Here is a 12599-nt window from a genome sequence, read left to right on the forward strand (position 1 = left end):
TTGCTTTTCCAGCTAAAATACCCTACTAACTAATGCTGGGCAAATGACACTCAGAAAGGTCCTCCAGCTGACCCCGCGTGGCTGCTCCCTTCTTCTTGGCTGGTTTCTAATTTGCCAGAGCAGGGAGACTCCAGAACAACCTTTTATTGAGAGAAGTAGGACAAAATTCAGCCTAATTACCACTCTAGCAGAGCTAGGGCAGTCTGAAACAGAAGCCTACAGCGAGCTGTGGGCGATGGAAGAGGTTGCCAGCCGCGCACAGGAGTCTCATGATGTCTTTAAGCCCCTACGTTCCTCTTGGCCGTTTTCAAAGTCAAAACCTGTGCTTGCCCTCACCTCCGAGCCTGCACAGCGGAGCACAGCCTGCGCTCTCGGCCCGCTCCGCTCTGGTGCCGCTCCTCTTTTCCTGCGCATCCGCGGAGCCGCGCCAGGGGAGCCAGCGGCTCCTCGCGTCCCGCTTTGCTCCCCCTCCGGGCACGGGCGCTGCTCCCACATGCATCCTCTCTTCCACGTGCTTCATTTCCCCCATGGTCTGACTTACACCTCCTTTTTTTTTGCTTTTCCTTTCGTAGCAAGCTCCACCTTGGCTCTGCAAGAGTGACCCGGGCTCCAGCCCGGCAGGGTGCGCGGTGCTTTTCCTCCGCTCCTTCCCTTCAGGGCGGCCTCCGTGCCCTGGGAAACATCGCAGGGAGAGCTGACCGGCCCTGAAGGCTGAACTGGCTTTTGTTCTGATAAGGAATCAGGTTGCATAAACGCTATCAGACATGATCAGCTGCATGAGCTCTGCCGGCAAGTTCTTCAGCAAGGAGGGCAAACCCTCGGTGCTGTGCTCGATGGCAGAGCCAGAGCTTTGTGCATTCCTTGGCCAAGTCCTGTCGCATTTGGGGCAGGAAAGTTTGCCCTTGGGCAGGGCGAGCAGGGCAGGGGCTCTGTGGCCAGCCTTGCAAAGCCTGGCTTGCTCCTCTGTACCCTTCCCCTGGGATTCTCTGTCTGTCTGTCTGTCTCCATCCATCCATCCATCCATCCATCCATCCATTCATCCATCCATCCCTGCAGGTCTGAGGCAAGCCGAGGCACGTGGCCAGCCTCTGGAGCAGGAGCCAGTGCTCACCAGCAGTTCCCAGCCTCGGGATCTTTCCCTTTGAACAGCTTGACAGCAAAAGCTTTCATCCTGGAAGAGACTGACTTGCATCTGCGGCTCCTGCGCCCCTCTTCCTGGGATTTGCACACCAGTGGCTCAAACCTGGCTTTGGCTTTAAGGTCCAGTGCTTGAGTGGGGTGGATCTGCCAAGGTGGCCTTGCCCCAGCTTCAATCCCCGGCTTGAAAGGTCCCAGAGGGCAGCCTAGGATATACGGGATGCCTTATGGCGGAATTGCACCTTGGCAAAACAGCTTATTATTCATCCTTCAGGGCCAATTGCTGGCTATCATACAGAGCAGGGGCAATTCATGAAGAAGAAAAGGCATCTTTTTGAAAAATAAAGTGGTTTGGGTTTTTTTTTTCCTTCCAAGAAGCCTGCAAGGCAGAATGGCAGCATGCATGAAGAGAACATTTATGCAGACAAGCAGCGTGGCCTATTTAAGAGCAGAGTGAAAGAGCAATTATTCTGCAGCTCCATTCTGATGTAAACCAAAAATAAAAAATGTCAGGACTCGGCAAAAGGACCACACACAGCCAAGGAAGCAGCACTGGCAGTGGGGGAGTTACACTGGCAAAGGGACCCTGAGTGGGCAGCAAATGAATGCTGAGGCTCCCACTCACAAAATCACCAATCCAGGGTTTGCAGGAGCGATTGCCATGAGTAGGAGCATTAAAACCCCTCTGCAAGGCAGGCTGGAGGCAGCAGGGAATAAAGCCAATTGCTGTTGTACTCATTTCCCATCCAGGAAGTCAGGGCTCACTCTGCTCTCTGTTCCTGGCCAGCTGAGCCAGCACAGCCAAGGCTGCACCTCAGACAAGGCACAAGGCAAAGCTGTCCCTCAGTCCTATAGGCACAACCCAGAACCTCTTAGGAAAAGACTTTGGAAGCCTTTGCAGAAGCCACCACCAATTTTTGGTAAGAGAGAGCCATCAGTTCTGCCTACAAAACAGCTGCTTTCTCATTTTTCATTTTGACCCTTAAAGGCGCTTTTATTTACCCAGGTTTCAGAGAGGGCAAGAGGAGACTAAGCTTAAGGGACAAGGGCAGCTGATCTGTTACACAGCTTTCTGAGCAGAAACCTCACCAAGTGAGCAAGAACAGCTCACAGTGGCAAAATACCTGCAAGGTCCAGCACAGGTGGCCCTCCATCCCCACTTACACCCTCCACCCTCTGCAGGGGTGAGGTACAGTGGAATTCCCTGATCCTGTGCATCTGAAAAGTGATTCATAAAAATTGACCTGCACGTGTGAGCTCCGAGGCCCTCAGAAGCAGATTCCCAGAGTTCCCTGCTAAATGGCTCCCAGGTAGCACAAAGTTAGCTCTCCTCAAGTCCAGAGTGGCAACTCTGCTCTCCTTTTTCCTCATTACACTGAGAAACAAAGTCAACCATCTCATGATCACTGTGGCCCCCTGTGCCATCCCCCACCAGTCTCTCTCGCCCACCTTGGGGCAGAGGGATCAGCCGTGTGCAGCCAAGCTCTGTTGTGAGCCCCATCCCACAGCCAGCAGGATTCAGGAGCAGGGATGTAACCCTGGGCTCCTGACACCAGCTGGACACATTTCTCCCAGAGCAAATGCCTGTTGGAGAGGAGAGGATTCATGCTTTCAGCTTCACACTGCTGTTTACCATCAGTGCCATGGGGGACAAAAGCATCTCTGTGTCCCATGGAGCCATGGAGGTAATTCTGGAGAGAACTCTTCAGTGCTCAGATAACCTGAATCTTGAGACCTGTCTACATAGTATAGCTGCCTCCTTGAGTCATGGTCTGTAAACTCAGAGAGAGAAAGAAAAAAGTCCCCATGCCCCAAACATGCCACAAAGAGCTGGATGCTGGGAGAATAGGACAGCTTTCCCTCTGATCAGGACAGGGAATGACACGCATGGCTGCATTCACCCTTTCTCCAGGAACATGCTTAGAGCAAAGGAAAAAGCACTAGAAGGAGGAGGGGAGTGCACAGCACCAGAGGCAGAGAGGAGCCACCAGCCCCAGAGAGAAGCAGTGATGTCAAGCTTGGCTATCAGACTCCAGCAGGTGTGCCTCCATTTGGATGCAATGCCATTTATAGGTAGTACAACTGAGGGAAAATTTGATAAAAATAGATAAAATTGGCAATCAGTGGAGAGTTGATCATTTTGCCCATTGGTAAAGGGCGGCCCAGCAAGGGCCTCCTTCAGCCCCATGGTCTCTCACTGCCACCAGGGCCACCCACAGCCACTTGTGGCAGCAATGCAGAGAGAGAAAGTAAAGCTCCAAGGCGTACAGGAGACATCCACATGCCTGGAGAGGCAGCTGAAGGCCTGCTGGGATGTACCCAGGTTCCTCAAATGCTGCTGGACTACTTTAATCCAGCTCCCTGTCTACACCAAAAAACAGTATTAAGTAGGACAGGAGGAGACAGCAACTCATCAAAGAATTGCAATGATAAACACCAAAGGGGCATGTCCCATAGTTCTTGCTTTGCCTGCTTAAGGAGGACATTTGTATCAGCAGTGGGAATGACAGGCCACCAGCTGGAGCACAGTCTGTGGGACCTCTAAGACCTGGCAGCCCTGGCTGGGTTGGGGCAGGAGACGAAGAAATATTCCCACCTCACCAGCATTCACTGGGAGCTGCTGGAGATGCAGAATCACAGAATATTCTGAGTTGGAAGGGAACAGGAAACATTAAGAAACACAAACAAAACTCTTGAAGGCAGAGACAGGGAAGGAGTGAAAGTTGCTTGGCTTGTGATTTGTCTGTGTACATTAATCTGGAAGCTTTTTGCTGCTGTTCCCTTTTCAGCTGTCATTTCAGCATGAAGATGTAAAATTTTAGAGGGAAGGAGAAGCACTCTCAGTCTACCTTCAAACTACATGTTGTAATTTTGTTTAAAATGGAACAAAGAGAAAAGCCTGGCAGGGAAGGACATCATCAACCCCTAATGCTGGTGGCAGCTTCAGAGCCCTGTGGCCCAAGCAGATGCCCCAGGCACCTCAGGGAGGACAAGAAGGCAGTTTCCAGCCAGGGGAAGCAGGACAGGAGCACTGCTGAGCCACTGAGGTTCACCTGCTGTGCTGGGTGAGATTCCCACCAGTACTCATGTCCAAGCCTTGTGCTTCTCCTGGGCTGTAGCACAGCCAAGTCTAGCCCTGTTTTGGCCCTTGGGCAGCAGAAAGATCCAGAATGTGCACGTGCACTTCTACCATGTGCCACTCCAGTCTAGAGCTCTGCCACTCTCCTGCCACCCACTCAGCTCCAGGAACCACTGAAGTGACCACAGTGCCTATGTCCGAGTTTCCAGTTCAATCCCACAAGGGACAGAATCCACAGCAACACTCCTGCCCAGTGCCCCATGTCCTGGGCACAGGCAGGCCCTGGCTCCCCACTACAGCTGATGCCCACCACGGGAGTGAGGACAAAGGCAACCTGCTGAGTGCTCAGGAAAAACTCAGTCTGGAGAGAGAGTTTGTCTCCAGCTACATTTTTTGAGCTTTTAAAGCCCTTTGAGCCAAAACATGACATTATCCAAACAGAACATGATGCTACAATAAACAGTACAGAACAAAAATACATAAACTAATTAAAAGTGAAATAACTTAGAGCCACCGAAACCCAAAACAGAAGGATGGAGCAAGGTCATTGTAGACACACTGAGGCAGATAAACAGCAGCATATGAGACTCACAAGGAGATGAAATTAAGAGAAAACACAGGAAAATGGCGAAAGCAGGGAAGAGAATGTATTGTCCAACTCACCCAGCAGCAGGTCTGGAAGCAGGGATTTTGTGGCTGATCCCATTGCCTCACTGTGAGAGAAGTGAAGCAAGAACATGGGAAGTGGTAGCACAGTATGGCTTGTGGCCAAAACTTAAATGAGACCCAACAGAGGCAGCACAATGGAAGCTGAGATGAAGGGGAAAATGACCTTTTTTCATTTGGATAAGTGTGCCCAGCTGAGCTCAGGTTCTTCCTCACAGGTGCTATTGCACACCCCACTGGTGAGAGCCCAGCCAGAATCACTCTGCTCTCCACAGATAAAACAAAGGGCAGGCAAAGCCCTAGACTGGCAACAGGGAGCCCGTAGGATTAGAAAGTCTCTGGAAATAAACAAATCACCACTCAGTGCATTTGCATTCACATTTGTGAGGCAGCACCACAGGATTATTGCTGCTCCTTTTCTCAAGGAGGGAAAAGTGACATTTTAGACACTGAGTGCTAACAAGCACAGGCAAGTGAGTTTTTAGCTGAGACTACAGTATTTGTAAATTAGAGAAATCTAGTTTGCTTTCTTTGATAAGGCAACTGCAGTCTGGTGCCAAATCTGCCCTCTTTCACCTGTCCCTGCTGCCTCAGGCACACGATGTAATACCTTATTTTAATAGGTCTCAGGTGAGCAGTGAAATCCATCACTGCACAGTTCGATGGCTTCCTCACTGCTGCACAAACACTCGTGTGGGAGTGTGCCTGCACAGCTCTGTGGGCTTCGCTGGAGGGCCCCAGCCAGCGCCAGGTTCCTTTGGCTCTCCATTGGTTGTGTGACCAAAATCAGTTCCAGAGTACCTGGGACTGGATTTGAACCTGAACCAGCCTTAAATAAACAGTACTGAGTGACTCTATTAGCTACGTTTTAGTCCGAGTCTTTGAAGCTTTTCTTCCCTCTCCCTATCTATGTTATGCCCTCTGCAGTCTGGGTGACCTCCATCTTTATCTGCCACCCTCTGTTTTTCAGTCCACAGCCAAGACAGTAAGAAGCAAACCATGGCTTACCTGGGAAGGATTTTAACACAGCACCTTGCAGAAGGGCCCTCACCCGAGATGAGGAGGTGCTTGCCAGGGGGCTGCAGGACAGCGAGGCTGCCCCGTCAGGGAGAGGGCCCCCAGCCTTCCCACAGCCCCCAGATGGACACAGGTCCATGAACAGCCCCAGCCCCAAGAGCAGCAATGGGGCAGGCCCAAGGACCTCCCTGGGGTCTGGGCAGGAGAGGGAAGCACCCAAACCATGGCCCTGGGAGCCACCTGGGCAGGCCTGGCCAGCACCGAGCCGGGCTGAGGCACACAGGCGGCACCAGCGCCCCTGGCTGAGCTGAACCGGGGCTGCTGGGCCCGGGGGAGGCTGGACGGGCCCATAAGGCCCATCGGTGCCCCCAGGGCCCAGCCGTGCATTTTGCATCAGCTCTGGCTCGTTCTCCCCTCTGCTTTGCCGAGCAGCCGCCCCGCTGGAGCTCGGCTTGCACAGCGGCCGGGGCAGCGCAGCTCCCGCTAGGGGACAGCGCAGGCAGCGGCCGTGGCTCCGCGCCATCCATCCCTCCGTCCTTCTCTCCCTCCTTCTCTCCCTCCCTCCGCCGCCTTTCAACTCTCACGTTTCCCTCTATCAAAGGCACGGCCAGCTGTAAAAATAATATCCTGGCATGGATGGAGCAATATGGCAAAATATGCAAACACCTCAGCAGAGCAAAGCGAGGCTGTGTGCGGCGCGAGCGTTTAAAGCAAAATTAATTTTGTTTAATTTTATTAAAGAACCAAGGGAGCTTCCCAGCTTTTAAGTGGCAACAGGAGGAGCCTGGCATGTCCCTCCGTCAGAGACAGACGGGAAGAGCTCGTGGACCAAAGGGAAGAGAGCATATGGAATGTGTTACACATGTCTGTCATTGAAGAAAGGAGCTTTAAAGTGCTCAGAAGGAAACTAGATACATTTTCGAACAAAAAAAAGGCTGAAAAATACAGGGTGAGTGACAACACCCAGTGGGGAGGGGAGAGGGCTCCCATCGCCTTCCCTCTGAGTGAGAAAGCCTGAAGCACTCAAGTCTTTTGAATATGGAAGTTGTCTAAAACTGGTTAAAGATGTGCACTGAAAGATGAAACTTTAGGGCAGTAATCAAGAAGGCATTTTTTGGCAATTAAGAAAGTAAGGGCCCAAATAAATGGTTAAACTTTCTAGGAGCCCACACTCTGCCTATACACACCATTGGAAATGTTAGGCTGGCTTCACCCTACTGCATCCCAGCCCAGGCTCTACTTGTTTGCAAGAAGACCACTGGCTAGGTACTTTTAACATGGATCCAAAACCAGAAACAAATGAAGTTTGTAAATGAAGCTTCTGTAGCACGGAGCACCAGCAAGCAGTCGTGGTCCCCCGGTGGCTCCTGATCACAGCTCCCACCCCCACCCCTGTGCAAGTCAAAACCTGCTCTCAAGTGCTGTGCATGTGGCCTGCCACTGGCCAGGAGGTGGCATCCTCCTGCCCGAGGGCGTCCCAGGTGCTCTGGAAAGAGCCCGAAAGTGAGGGCAGGTCACCAGCTAAATGCAGGTTGAGGTGTATCCTGCAAGCCACAGGGGCCTCAACACCTCCTGCTCCCCTTGTCTTTCTGATGGGGCTGCTGGTGCAAATGAAAACAGGGCTCACACAGGTGCCTGAAAAAGCTTCAGAAATGGCACATCAGCATTGTCTTCCTTCAAGCTCCCTGCCAGGTTTTGGGCAGCAGTCCCTGCATGCTGAGCCCAAGGGCAGAGTGCTGCTCAGGGCATGAGAGCCCTGCTCCTGCCAGTCTGCCCTGGGCTGTGAAGCACAGCACCTCCCACCAGCTGTCCCACACAGGCACCAGCATTAGGAACCTGCTGGCAATAGATGGCAATAAAAGCATTATCATATTCCACAGTCAAGAACTAAACATAGGAAAATGCTGCGGTTAGTCTCCAGCAGCTTGGCTAGACATCTCTGGCTTGGACAAAGTGGCAGCTTTGTCACCTCAGGGCAGCTGCTCTCCCCAGTGGTGCTGGAGGCATGACAGCCTTTGGGAATCAAGCTTTAGCTGTAGAGTATCCAAGCACATTTGCTTTCCTGTCTAACTCTGAATTAACATCCTGTTTTTTGCCTCCTCCAACTAAGAACGTGCTAGAAATGAGATATCCTTCCTCAGCAAGGAAAAAAAATGTGTTTTCAGTGTGCAGTGCAAAGTCCCAGCTCCCATTTAGCTGCATTTGCAACAGCAGGCACTGGCACAGGCTCAGACTCTGATAGCTACCCTCTTGCACTGGTTATTTTTATTTTGAATTAGCAAGTTGTACTATCATTTGGGAGATTCCCTATCACAGATTAAAGCATTTCAAGTAGCCCTCCACGTCCTTCATAACAATGTTTAAGCCATGAACCCTAACATTACAGTCTCTGCCACCTTCATCATGTGCATGGCTTTAGCACAAATGGGTAAGAGACTTAGAAAGGCTAAGCAGGGCAAAAGTGAGATGAAAAAAACCCCAGCAAACATAAATGAGAAATGGAAAAAAAAAATCAAAGGGAGACAACACTCTTCTGAGTGTCTTAGCTAGCTCTGTGTAGCCAAAGCAATTATGAACACATCATAAGGTTTTGAATGTATTGTTCTAGTCTGTCCCATGCCCACATAGCTCAGCCCTGTGCAGACTGCTGGAAGGGCTCATCTCCTCTGTCATGTGTCTCATCTGGCCATCTGCACTGTGGTGACATGCAGAATTCAGCTGGTTTTGTACCAAATTGATGCAGTTGCTCTTTGAAGTTCTGTGCTATGAAATTGATCTGAGCTGTGGTAAGAAATCAAGTGATGTGTGGAAATTGTCTCTCCCCAATGCCTGTTCCTATTTTTTTGGTGCTGCTGTTGCTTTCCCCTGCTCTCCTCTCCTCATGTTACTGCTCTTTTCATCTGTGATCTTTATTTTGTACACTGACAGAGGCCAGGATTTACATGCCTGGTTTGAAATACCCAGGAGGCCTTGGCAAGATGTACCTCAGAGCCAATCTGGTCTTAAAGGAGCAATTAAAATAAGTCCCATGATGCTTTCATCCAGAAATCTTGAGACTGCTAAGCTGTCTGCCCTTTTGTTGAGGCATGTGCATATCCTGTAAAAAACATTTTAAAGAAAGGAAAGGAGCATTCTGATAGCAACACAATTATTTTTATGACATTATATTTACTCAGCCTAGACATGCCATCAGTTTCAAATCTTATTTTTGGTAAAAACAAGAAAAAAATCTGAAGATGTTGAAATGGCATCAAACTACAAATGATATAAAAGACTATTTTAATGTAATGCTTGATTATATAAATTATATTTTATTATGTATCCCATATTTTTTAAAGAAGTTCCTAAGCAGTATTTTAACACCAAAGCTAAGTGGCAAGTAAGTTTTTAATGCAACAATCTCCATCTTTCCATAGGCACACCAATGAGCATGGGTAGGAGTTAATTCTTATCTTTGTATCCATCTTCAACATCCTCTGCCTCAGGATAAAAGCATACTTTAAAAGTCAGTAAAAATGGACATTTTAGATCAGAGGAAAGTTCCAAGATAAATGCACAAGTGGTTAAGATACAGCTTTTCAAGTTCAGCACTTTTTTCAGCCTCTGCCTTTGTACCTTGTGCTATTGACTCATTCATGTAACAGTGACCCTGTACACCAGTCAGGGAACACATATCAATATTAAAAATAATAGTTTTATTATGTTCTGTCTCAAGGGCAAACTGTTCCTGAGCATGAGATATTCCAGATAATGTCTGATCTGTGGACCTTCAGGCTAAGTAGAGAGAGATAAGACATTACCCTCAAAGATAACCAGACTGCCTCAGGAATTACTCCCAGAAAAAAAAAAAAAAAAACCAAAAAAACCCCCCAAACCTTCAGAGTGCTCAGAAAGCAATTTTCATTGTATGAATGCAAGATTCTAGAATAATTTTAATCCTCAATAGTTCTTAAGACACAGCTTCCACATCCAGCTGCAATTCTCTGGGTCTTCAATATTCCTTATGACACCTGGGCTATTCTAGCTCTGGTTAGGGTTGGCAGGGACCTTTCAAGGTGTCCAGGTTTAGAGCAAATTTGGGGAAGACACAAGGTCATCTATTCCAACTTCTCTGCAATGAGTAGGGACACCTTCCGCTAGATCAGATTGCTCAGAGCCCTACCCAACCTGACTCTGAATGTTTCCTGGGATGGGGCACCTACCTCCTCTCTGGGCATCCCATGCCAGTGTTTTACCACCCAGAGAGTAAAGAATTTCTTCCTATTCTAAACCATCCTCCTTTTAGTTTAAAACCACCTTCCTGGGTTAGGCATCCTTGAAGTATCAGAGGCCACAATAAGGTCTCTCCAGAGCCTTCTTTTCCCCAGGCTGAACACTCTCAGCTTTTCCAGCTTTTCCTCACAGGAGAGACGCTCCAGCCCTCTAATCATCTTTCATGAACCTTCTCTGGACTCAAGGTCCACATCCTTTTTAAGTTAGGGAGCTGTCCCAGAGCTGGACAGTACTCCAGCTGGGATCTCACCATAGAGGAGTAGAGGGGGAGAATCACCTCCCTCAACCTGCTGGCCACACAGTTACCATTCTTATTTTTTTGAGAGGTAACAATAGTATGCTCATCATGTGAGAAAATACATAAGCATGAGAAAACTCAGCAGAAACTAGCATTACAGGATCACAAGTCAAAGCTTACTTAGATGGCATGAGGATGCTGAAACCAAGTTAAACTGAAGCATCTGAGATTACCTCAGTTGCTAAAACATGGTGCCAATAATACCAAGGTTATGGGTTTGATTACTTAAGAGCTGGACTCGATCCTTGTGAGGCCCTTCCAAAGCAGAAAATTCTGTGATTTTTGTGATCTTAAGTGGTACCTCAGAAGTTCCCATATATTCCATTGGTGGAGTTATGCTGCCACCTATTGTGAGGATAAACCTGACACACGTTACTTTGCTAGTTAACATTTGCAATAATCATCACTAGTCCTTCTCTTCTTTGTATTAGAAGTACTTCATTCTGAAATATCTGCTACTGATCAGTGCTGGGGAGAGGCTGCAGGCGTAGGTGGCCTTTCAGCTGGACCAAATATAGGTGTTCATACATTCTGATCTCTAATCTACCACATGCAGAGTTTAATTTGGCTCTGTCTGCTGCTGTCAGCTCAAAAGCTGGTCCAAAATGAGAACCCTGCTTCTCTACTTGGATCAGAGGTCGAGGAATGCAGCCATGGGTAGAGAGGCAAAGTGCTCCTGCTCTGAGATGTACTTTTCCTTCCTCCCTCATGTGAGGAGCACAGGGCTATAGGTTGGTTCCACAAAACTGGGACAGCACTTGAGCTGTAGTATAAACACATGACTGCGCCTTTAGGGCCCCTCTTCTTTCCCCCAAGCACAAGGGCAGTCCATGTGGCCATTATATCTATTGTGCCCGATTCCAGCAGCTGCAGTCACCAGCCCTGAGCAGGAAACTGTTTTTCCTGCGTGCAGAATTTAGGCAAACTTATTTCAGGAGAGCAGCCTCAGGAGGCCCAGTCCAGCACACCTCCAGAGCTTCACACCATGAGCAAAGCTGAAACAAACTACAAGAGTACTTACATCTCTCTAAAACTGAAGTAGCTCGGCACTGGCCAAGTTCTGCAGTTCTCAATGTACCTTTCCCCACCTTTTTACTTCCCCCTCTGCCTTGGCAGAACACAGAGATGCTCTGTTCCTTCACCTCTCCAGCAGTATCAGCTAAGCCAAGACACAGGCACTAGGCCATCCCCGCCATCCAAAGGTCACTCAGCTGGGAAAATGAGGCCATCTGTTCAGCCACAGCAAGCGGCACCATCACACTCCCTTGTGCTCCCTCCTTCCCATCCTCCCCAGGCCGGCCTCATTATTCATTTTTTCTTCCAGCTTTAGGAACCAAATGGTTCCAATCCAGAGCAGCACTGCAAACCAGGAGCAGCACAGTACTCAGAAGTGACTCCTGGACAGCCTGGATAGCTGCTCAGGCCAACCAACTAGTGGGTTTTCTCATTTATCTTTCGGCCATTCAGCAGCATCCAAGCCACTCCGCGGGAGGGAGAATCTCTGGAGCTGCAGCTGGAGTGAAACCTGATTGCACAGACAGCAGTGGTGCAGCCAGAGAAGTGAGGACAGCCAGGCACAAGTGCTGTCAGCTCTCCAGCAAATCTAGCACCACAAGTGTGAGGTGTTTCTGGTGTTTGCTGTGCCACAGGGAATGTATTTTCACACTTCTGAGTTGAGTCCAGCCATGATCTGTCAAAGGCAAGGCTGCTTGCAGTATGGAGACAAAGGAGTGTACCAGCAACTCAAGATGGCACTGAAAGCAGGAGATGGCATTTTCAGAGTAGTATCACCATTTACAAACTCCTTGGACAGGTATTTGCACTCCCTGCAGTCCAGGGAAGGGACATGGGCCACCTGCAGTAATGGAAACTGAGTGATGGTGTCTGTGTGACTCCTGGGTTCAATACACCACCGTGATTATAGGAATTACCAGGAAGGTTGGGGTCATGGGCAACTTTCAGCCTCCTCATCACCTGCACTGGTTTCTCCAGAAGTAGGTTGTTCTGGGATAAAAAAATCCAAGGGAATAAAAAAATCTGGGATAAAAATCCAAGGTAGTCTGTGGCACTTGGCTCCATGGATAAACTGCAGCCAAGTAGTAGGAATTGGAAGTTCTCCTTATAGCAGAG

Source organism: Zonotrichia leucophrys, chromosome 2 (assembly GCF_028769735.1).
Source record: "Zonotrichia leucophrys gambelii isolate GWCS_2022_RI chromosome 2, RI_Zleu_2.0, whole genome shotgun sequence".
NCBI classification, from domain to species: Eukaryota; Metazoa; Chordata; class Aves; order Passeriformes; family Passerellidae; genus Zonotrichia; species Zonotrichia leucophrys.